Here is a 10,990-nt window from a genome sequence, read left to right as displayed (position 1 = left end):
GTTGGGTTTATAAGACTATCTCAAAACAAAACAAAACAAAAACCCCCAAACCTCTGGAAACCAAAATTCAAAGCAATGGCAACAGAGGGGAAGATGTAGTAGTTCATGACTCTAATCCCAGCATGCCAGAGGCAAGTTCAACACCAGTTCAAAAACAGGCTGGCTGTGCATAGTGAGTTCCAGGCCAGCCTGGCTCTTGGGTATAATAGAAGACCAAGTACCAACAGGGTGGGGTTGGGGCACTAGAAGACCCGGGTTCGATTCCTAACACCTGCAACTGTCTGTAACTCCAGTTCCAAGGAGTCCAACACCTTCTTCTGGCCTCTGTAGGCACCAGGTACACACATGGTGCACAGACATACATGCAGGCAAAATGCCCCTTCATATAAAGCACGATTAAAAAAACCGGGGGGTGGGGAAGGAGAAATGGTTCAGTGATTGAGTCCTGTACTCAGAAGATGTGTTCAGTCCCCAGCCCCATATGGTGGCTCCCAGTCATTTGCAACTCCAGTTCTGAGGAGTTGAGGACATCATTTATTTTAAAAGACATTTTTAACATAGGTCTTAACTACAGAGTCAAAAGAGAGGCACTGGGGAAGAAAGGAAGATAGGCTTCAAACCATAGGTGTGGGCTCCTGCAAGACAGGCAAGTCAGCTCAGTTCTAGAGGTGAGTACATAGGATTTTAACTGCTAACGAGTTTCTCAGGCACCGTCTACTTCTCTGTATTCCTCTTTTTGGTACTTAAGATTGGGTGGATGTCTGGACAAAGTGGGAGCTACAGAATGGGAAAAGATCTTTACCAATTACACATCCGATAGAGGGTCTATATCAGTATAAAAAGAACCAAAACAAAACAAAAACCTGGACGTTAAGAAATCAAACAGCCCAATTAAAAAAGGGTCCAGAACTAAGCAAGTTCTCGAAAGATGAAACACAGCGGCTAAGAAACATTTAAGGGAGTGCGCAGCATCCTTAGTCATCAGGGAAATGCAAATCAAAACTATCTTGAGCAGCACTTGGGAGGGAGACCGAGTCAGGCCTCCTGATCTGCAGGGTGAGTTCCAGAACAGCCAGGGCTACACAGAGAAACCAACAAAAACAAATGAACAATCAAACCCCCCTCCCAGATTACTTGGAGATTTCATCTTACTTTAATCAGAATGGCAAAGATCAATAAAGCGAATGACAGCCCATGGCGGTGGGCATGTGGGGGGAGGGGAGCACTTATGCATTGCTGTGGGAGTGCAGACTTGTCCAGCCACTGTGGAAATCAGTGTGGAGGTTCCTCAGGAATCAGGGAATGGATAGATCTACCTCACAATCCAGCTGTTCACTCTTGGGCATACCCCAAGAGTGAACACCCTACTGTAGAGACACTTGTCCATCCATTGCAGCTCTCTTCATAGTATCCAAAAACTGGAAATAGCAAAGATGCTGTTGATGGGTGAATGGATAAGGAAAATACATTCTATTTACACAATGATATATTATTCAGCTCTTTAAAATGAAATTCACCAGTAAATGGATGGAACTAGAAAAAAAAATGATTCTGAGCAAGGAAACTCAGATCCAGAAAGACAAATGTGGTATGTATTCTCCTATGTGTGGATGTTAGCTTTTAAGCTCTCAATAGACATGCTACAATCCATATAATCACAGAGGTTAGATATGGAGTAAGGGACTTGCAGGGTAGATTGTCCAAGGAAGGGGAAATAGAATATATATAGTTATGGAGAGACAGGAGAAAGGAGAACAGGAAGATTACACGGAAAAGAGAAGAAAAGAGGAAGATAAGAAAGGGACTGTGAGAGAAAGCTAATCCTAAAGGGCCATTGGAGGGGCGGCATAGAAACCTGCTACTGTAGAGGGCCATTGGTAGAAGCCTCTAAAATATATGCATATAGGAAAGGAATCTAAAGAGAGTCACCAAATAATGGGGTAGACAATGCTTTAGCGAGACACCTTCCACCACCAAGGGGAACATCCAGTGAGAGGAATGGGCTACGTCTAGTTGAGTCATCGTTCAAAGGAGACCCAATGAAACCCCCACACATCTCAGGCTATTGGTTGCTCTCCACAACCTGATGGTAAGGCCTTATTGCCGAAGACAGCACTTGCATTATCTCATCCGACACAGAGAAGTCAAGCTGGTGCCTAACAGGAGTCCTCACCCTTACTAACTAGTGTTCGTAGTATTGGAATGTACTCTCTGCATGCCACCAAGGAAGGAAGATAAACACCCACTCAGCTACAAACCCTTCAATCTATAATATGATGGCTTACCTGCATGATATTCTGGTGCAACCATGGCACAAACACTGTGGGAGGAACCAACCACTATCTGGTCGGATTTAAGGCCCATCCATGAGATGGAGCCGATGTCATGCTGCTCGGGTGGTTGAGAACCTGAGACTAATAGACCTCGGGGCAAGCCAAATACTAAAACAGTGGTTCTCAACTGTCCTCATTCCCACACTACAGTTCCTTGTATTGTGGTGACCCCCAACCATAAAATTAATTTTTGTTGCTACTTCATAACTAATGTTGCTACTGTTATGAATCATAATGTAATTATCAGATATGCGACCTATGTGAAAAAGGTCGTTCAACCCTCAAAGGGGCCATGACCCACAAATTGGGAATGGCTGTGCTAAGGGATGTGGCAATTCTCTTGTGCCCAGAGATTAGTGTCTTTCTCAATCAGCCATCATCAGAGAAACTTTTTCCTGCAGTATAGAGGCCCGAGACTCAGAAGTAGACAGTATGTAAAGTGGGAGACCTTGGAGTGTCCAGTCCTTAATGGCATGTCTTCCCTCAGGAATCAGGGAACTAATCAGAGAGAAACAAACAAACAAACAAACAAACACCCGATTATAAGAGACCCAGGGGATGCAAGACACTAAGGAAAGAGTGTTTCCAGACACAGCAGGACTGATGAGCTCACAGAGACTCTGACAGCACAGGTCTGAGCCAAATGGGGTCCCAGTGCTGAGAGGCGGAAGTGGACATGAACTCCCATCCTTAACTAAGAGGCATCTTCACCTGATAGCCACTTGCTGTTGGGAGGTGTTTGCCTGCTTCTCTGAGGCAGAGAGAGACAAAACAAAACAAAATGTCTGCCTGCTAGGCAGAGAGTCAAGGCAGGTCAGGGTCCGCTGGCAGATTTCCTAGCCTGCCGAGGCATGGACCGATAAGAGGAGGTGCACTTGAGGCTCAAGGTGAGGGCTGAAGATTCTATTGACCTTGGCGGAAGGAACAGGGAGGTTTTTGGATGGGAACAGATGTCTTGTGTGTATATTTCAGCAAATTGTTTTTGTTAGCTCGTGGCTTTGCTTCCCACGGCACTGCATAGTATTAAAAGGCTAAGAGAAATAAACTCACTGCTGTCTGCTGCTGGCATAGTATCGACCCATAGCCTTCCCATATCTGCCGCTTGCATCTTCTTTCTGTCTGCTCTTTAATCCTTGATTTCCCCCACCCTCTTCATACCGGCTTCTTCCAGTACACCTGCAAAGGAAATATTAGTTTTCTCCAATGGAATCTTACTGGGTATAGGAGCCACACGTAAGGGCAAGTCCTTCGCATGCCCTGCATTAGACAGCCAACATAAGATGAACTCAGTGGTGTTAGATTTCAGTCCCAGGACAAAGGGCTGAGGTTCCTACTTAACATATCGAAGTGGACCTGGCTTCAGGTTCTCCTAGCATCTCTCAGCCCCTGCCTGGTTTTTGTTGTTGTTTTGGTTTTGCTTGGTTGTTTTGTTTTGTTTTGAATTTTTTATTGGTTATTTTATTTATTTATATTTTGAAATTTATCCCCCTTCCCTGTTTCCCCTCCACAAGCCCCCTACCCTTTTCCCCACCTCCCCCTGCACTTCTATGAGGGTGCTGCTCCCCCACCCACCCACCTACTTCCTCCTCACTGCCCTGGCATTCCCCTATGCTGGGGCATCAAGCCTTCATAGGACCAAGGGCCTCCCCTGTCACTGATGCCAGATAAAGCCATCCTCTGCTACATATGCAGTTGGAGCCATGGGTCTCTCCATGTGTATTCTTTGGTTGGTGGTTTAGTCCCTGGGAGCTCTGAGGGGTTGGTTGATACTGTTGTTCTTCCTATGGGGTTTCAGACCCCTTCAGCTCCTTCAGTCCTTTCCCTAATTACTCCACTGGGGTCCCTGTGCTCAGTCCGATGGTCGGCTGCAAGCATCTGCATCTCTGTCAGTAAGGCTCTGGCAGAGCCTGTCAGGAGACATCCATATCAGACCCCTGCCTGTTACAGGATCCCGGCTGGCTTACCAAGCCCCCTACTTCTGCAGCCCAGGTATTAGGCTGGGCTGCCCCTCCCCCAGCTGCCCTTCCCTATATAATCCAACCATGTTCTCCTGCCTCTGGGGCTCCCCCCCCTTCCCTCTTCCCTTTCCTTCTCTCTATCTCCCCTCATGATTCAGGGTCCTGTTCACTCTGGACTCACCCAGATGTCTCTGCCTCTGGCCATGTTTCCCCACATATCTATAATAAACTTTCTCCTCCACCATACCTAGGACCCGTGATGTCTTTACTGATCTTTTGTTTGTATATTATGATTTCATACTTTGTATTTTTTATTGGTGTGTGTGTGTGTGTGTGAGAGAGAGAGAGAGAGAGAGAGAGAGAGAGAGAGAGAGAATGTATGCTGCCTGCCTGCTTGCCTGCCTGCCTGTCTGCCTGTCTCTGTATGTATATGTTTCTCGTACCTTTCATTGTTTTGTTTTATTCTGGTTGTTTGCTTGTCTGTTTTCTAAAGAGAGAGGGGAAGGAGGCTTGGAGTTAGGAGGGTGTGGAGGGGAGGGAGATCTTAAAGAAGATGAGGAAGAGAAAATTGGCCAGAATATATTGTATAAAAATTTATTCTAAATTTAAAAATAGATATTGGGTGGGTCTGGGGTGCCATGTCAATTGAACCTGGGTCTTCTGGAAGAGAAACCAGTCCTCTTAACCATTTCTCCAACCTTCCTGTTAGAATTCTTGCTTCTCAGATGGCAAGAGGCATTAACCAGTTTCTTGGGTGAGTGCCTTATGGTCCATGTATTCAGCAGGTGCTTGCATATGAATTTTTCATCCTACTGTTTGGTGAATAAACACCCCATTTCCTAGCCCACTGGTGGTTCAGTCTGAGGTGCATTCTGTGTAGCATTTCAGGCCACTGGGGGCTGGGCTGCAGCTTCACATAGGTTCTATCTGTTAAACAGTGCATCACTTTGTGGTCCTTCTTTGTCTCACTTCCTCTGCTCCTTCACATCCTTACCAGAATCACCAGAAAGCAGCAGCTTCGATGCTGTTGAGGTAGAGTTAGGCCCTAAGCTGGAATGGATGGTTCCAGAATCTCAGCATCCTGGGGTATAAATCTCTTCAGGACTGTCTTCTTGGCTGGCCTTCCATATCACATCCCCTCTTCTAAGGGTTATTCTCAGTCAAAAGACTTGGGAAGCAGTGGAGAATCTAGGTGACTTAAACTTTTGTAACTTTATAGATGGGACATGTGTAAATGGGCAGGGCACTCAGCATGCCTGCTTTGGAGGACAGCATAGACTCAACTAGCCTTTGAGCAAAACCATTTGAGGACAGAAAAGTGCTTTTGTACTGAGCATATGCAGGCCTTTTCTGGTCATTTCTTAAACAATATGGTAGAACAACTATTTTCATAGCATTTATATAATTTTGTGCCTAATACGGAATTTTGAGATAGCATAATATCTGAGGATGTGTGTCAGACTGGAGCATCCTTAGATCTTCTCATCTGTAGTGGGTTCTGGAACCAAGACCTCACAGGTACTGAGGAATGAGTATCCTTGAATTATCACATGAATTCTTGGCTTAAGATGATGGCGACCTGTGCTGTTCTATGAAGATGGTGATGGAATCAGGACAGAAACTTCCACCAAGTCCTCATCAAAACACCTTCCACTCTTATGTCTTTAGAGGCTGTATCCTGAAACAAATATTTAAAAGAACTCTGCCCTCTGCCCTCTGCCCACTGCCCTGTCTCTGTTCAGCCCCAGCCTTTTCTTATCTTGAGGTCTTCTTTTGCTTCACTAGGCGTTCCTTAAACACAGGCTATCATATTCATCTAAAACACCTGTCTCTGTTCCCCATTTCAAGGATCCTTGCAGCTGCCAGAGTCAGATAAGTCCTCCTGACTCAGGATGACACTTTCTGATTCCCAGTCTTATCAATTCTAGAAAGCAGATATGTGGAAAATTTCCAGCCCTTCCTAAATGCAGCCTGTGCTAAATAGTGGGCTACTAAGAATGAATCCGGTCAGTCAGTCTGCTGTGGAGGAGTCTTTAATCTGCTGGAGAGAGAGACCTGGACCTAGACAAGTACCCCAGAAGCATCCAGAACTATATCAGGAAAGTCAAGGAAGCCTCCTCATTCCTCCTCTTTCTCTTAAGGGCTCAGAATCAAAGCCGGGGCATTTGTGCATGCTGGACAAAGGTTCCACCACAGTATTATTTACTTTTATGTCACAGTGACCAAAATACCTGACAACAACTTAAATGAAAAAAAAAAAAAAGAGCTCATCTTGGCTCACAGTGTCAACCCATGGCAGAGAGGCTGCGACAGACCAGCTTGGTGCGTGGCTGCGGAGGCTTTTCACATTATGGTAGACTAGCGAGCAGAACAAGCAGGAATAGGCAGTATTATCTTCAAAGTCTCGAGTCTTCCTAAATAATGTCACTATCTAGGACTCAGACATTCAAAACATGAGACTGCGAGGAACACTTCATATTTACACCATAACAACCATTGAGTTTCCTTGCCAACCCTTGAGGTTTTGAGACTATAGGTTATTGCGTAGTCCAAGCTGGCTTTGAACTTGGGGTCCTCATGTATCTACCTACTGAGTGCTGAGCTTGTAGCTCTACACCACCACCGTGGACTGAGAAATACTTTTTTAAAGGTATCATAGACAAGATACTGAAGGATGAGGAGAACTCGTCATTTACAAGGCAGGGACAAACTTCTCCAAGTAAAAGACAAACACACTCAAAGACTTGAGGGATATGAAAATCTTCAGCACAGGAAAAGACTTTCTGAACAGGACCCTGACAACACAGGCATGAACACTTATAATTACTAAATGGGATCTTACAAAGCTGAAAAGCTTTTGGATAGCAAAGGGCACCATCATTTGAGCAAAGAGGAAGCCTACGGAATGAGAAAATATTTACCAATTACACATCTGACAGAGGTTAGTTTTTGGAATATACAAGAACTAAAAAACAAAAACAAACCTGAACATCAAGAAAAAATAGCCCAATTTTAAAATAGGGTATAGAACTAACACAAATGACCAAGAGACATTTTAAGAGTTCAACATCCTTAGCAACCAGGGAAATGGAAATTAAAACTGCTCTGAGATTCATCTCAGTTCTATCAGAATGGCCAAGATCACTATAAAAAAAAAATGGTAGCTCATGCTGTCAAGAATTCTGGGAAAGGGAGACACTTATGCATTGTGGGAGCACAAACTGGTACAGCCACTGTGGAAATCACTATGGAACTTCTTTCAAAAGCTGAAATTCAATATACCATTGCATTCATCTCTCTCTCTCCTCTCTCTCTCTCTCTCTCTCTCTCTCTCTCTCTCTCTCTATATATATATATATATATATATATATATATATGTGTGTGTGTGTGTGTGTGTGTGTGTGTATTTTGTATATGCTCAGGCCAGGGAGTGGCACTATTGGAAGGTATGGCACCGTTGGAATATGTGTGGCCTTGTTGAAGTAGGTGTGCCACTGTGGTTGTGGGCTTTAAGACCCTCATCCTAGCTGCCTGGAAGCCAGTATTCTGCTAGCAGCCTTCATATGAAAATGTAGAACTCTCAGCTTTTCCTGCACCATGCCTGCCTGGATGCTGCCATGTACCCACCTTGATGATAATGGACCGAAACTCTGGACCTGTAAGCCAGCCCCAATTAAATGCTGTCCTTATAAGAGTTGCATTGGTCATGGCATCTGTTCACAGCAGTAAAACACTAAGTAAGCCACCACTCTTGGGCATCTACCCAAAGGACTTTACATCTTACTACAGAGACACTTGCTCGTCCACATTCACTCCTGCTCTGTTTATAATAACCAGAAGTGGGAAAGAGCCTAGACGTCCATCAACTGACGAATGGACAATGACAATGATGTGCATCCATGCAAAGGAATATTATTCAGCTGATAAGAAGAATGAAATTTGAAGATATATGAACTGAGCTAGAAACTGTCATTCTGAGTGTGGTAAGCCACACCCAGAAGGACAAACACTGAAAATATTCTCTTATTATGAGAATATTAGCTTTTAAACTTTAGATATGTGTGCTTAATTCATAATATCCACAGAGGTTTAGGTAGTTATTAAATAACCAGGGAGGAGAAGGGGATTTTCTATAGCAGGGGAAATAGAATATAAATGGATAAAGGAAAATTAACATAGGGGGATTAAATGGGGGCAGGGTAAGGGGGACATAAGGAGGGAAGACTAACACTAAAAAACTTTTGAAAAGTTGTAAGGATCAACAGAGGAGCTTCCTCCTGCTGCAGATGGGAGCTGATACGGGAACCAACAACTGGACAATAAGCAAAGAGAGGGAGAGAGGGAGGGAGAGAGAGAAGGAGAAAGAGAGGGAGAGAGAGATGGAGAAAGAGAGGGAGAGAGAAAAGGAGAAAGAAAGGGAGAGAGAGAGGGGGAGAGAGGAGAAAGAAAGGGAGAGAGAGAGGGAGAAAGAAAGGGAGAGAGAGAAGGAGAAAGAAAGGGAGAGAGAGGGAGTGAGAGGGAGAGAGAGAGAAAGGCAGAGACAGAGACAGACTGAGAGAGACAGAGACAGACAGACTGACTGAACTTGTAGTACTCAGTCTTAAATGAGATGTCTAAGAAATCCTCATCAAATCCCTTCTCTGAGGGCTCAGAAAAGTCTACATAAAAGGAACAGAAAAAATGTAAGAATCAGAGGGGATGAAAGACACCAACCAAACAAGGCCTTCTAGACAGGACAGGACTAATGTTCACATGAACTCACAGAGACCATGGCAGCATGCACAGGGCCTGCCCAATACTTATGGGGTCCCAGCACTGAGAGGGAAGTGGACATGAGCCTCCATCCCTGACTCCAAAGCTATCTCAAGTTAGTTTTCTTCAACAGAGTCTAAATGAGTATACAAACCACACTTGAGGGTGGGCTCCATGCCCAGCAGTAGCTAAACAACACAAACTCAATAGTATTTGGGGAGGTATTTTTGTCTCATAATGCTTTGTCTGGGATTTGCTTTTTTTTTTCTTATAGGTCTTCTGCGTATATATTTTTATGATTTTTAAATAATTCTTCCTTTTAAATTTCTTTCAACTTTGTTTATTTAATGTGTATGAGTGTTTTGCCTGCATGTATGTCTATTCCCCACATGTGTACAGTACCTGAGGCAGTCAAGAAGAGAGCACTGAAATTCCTTAGAACTGAGCTACAGACTATGTGGGTGCAGCGATCTAACCCAGGTCCTCTGGAAGAGCAGCCAAAGCCTTTAGCTGCTGAGCCATCTGTCCAGCCCCCTTTGCTTATATATTATGGTTTCCAATTTTGTGTTTTATGGGATTTGTGTGTGTGTGTGTGTGAATCTATGTGTCTCTGTGTCTATATGTGTTTCCCGTGCCTTTCCTTTGACTCTTTTATGTTCATTTGTTTTTGTTTTATTCTGGTTTTATTTTATTTTATTTTATTTTAGATGAGTGTTTTCTAAAAAAGAGCCATATGGAAACCTACTACTGCAGAAACTTCCTAAAATATAAACATACATCAATGGAATTTAAATAGAGTCATCATATAATAAGGGAGACAATGTCCCAACTGGACATCACATGGTACCAAACAAAAGTCCCAGTACCAGGAATGAGTTACCATCTTATGAAGTCATTAACCATAGAGAACTAATGGTAGCCTCAATCATTACAAAAGCTGTTGCCAAGGTTACTGGGTGCTCTCATACCCTGATGGTAAGACCCTATGGCTGAGGATGGTACTTATTGATATCATTGAACATTGAGAAATTGAGCTGTGTGACTAGAAGCTTCACCCCATCGACGATGGTCACAGTGCTGCAAAGTGCTCAGGAGGAAGGTAATCAGCCGTCCCCCTCAGCCACACCCTGAGACTCACACCAGAGACCTGCTCAAAGGGCGTGCCCACTGGCGCACAAATATTATGGGAGCAACTGACCACTTTTGGGGGGGTGTATTTAAGGTCCACTCTATGAAATGGGACCCATCCCTGACACTGCTAAAATGCCTGAGAACCTGAAACTAGATAGAGCAAGGGCTCTAAGGGAAAGCGCACTACAGTTATTCTGCTATGGGCACAGGGCTATGACTCCTAATGACATATCGCTGGCTACATCCATTGGTCAGTGCATCACTGAAACCTCACCAGAGGAGCTTCTTGGAGTAGACGGTGATTAACAGGACTGTCCGTGACTGGACGACTTGCAGAGAGTGAGACTTGGGAGCACTCAGACTTCAATGGGATGCTTGAGTCTCACCCCTCTGCAGGTTCTATACAGGAGGTGCAAAGATTGTAAGAGTCAGAGTTGGAGGTCGCCTTCAGGAAAGCAGAGTGAGACAGACACAACACGGAACTCACAGACCGTGATAGCATGCACAAGACCGATATCTGAACTCACAGACCATGCTAGCATGCACAAGACCAATGTCTGAACTCACAGACTGCGATAGCATGCACAAGACCTGCACAAGTTCGAACCAAATAAAATCCGAGCATGGAAAATGAGATGTGGGCACAAAGTCCCATTCCTAAGCAAGAAACTACTTGCAGTTGACAGCTACTGGGAGAGAGAAATGGGTTTTCTTCATTGGAGAGACACTGGGTGTTTCAACTGTACCCCAAGGCAGGCCACGCGCTCAGGAAGAGTTGGACAACACAAAACACACTCCGTGTTTGGTTTTCTGTTT

Source organism: Mus caroli, unplaced genomic scaffold, assembly GCF_978045245.1.
Source record: "Mus caroli unplaced genomic scaffold, Mus_caroli_1 scaffold_8, whole genome shotgun sequence".
NCBI lineage: Eukaryota > Metazoa > Chordata > Mammalia > Rodentia > Muridae > Mus > Mus caroli.
This window is presented reverse-complemented; position numbering follows the sequence as displayed.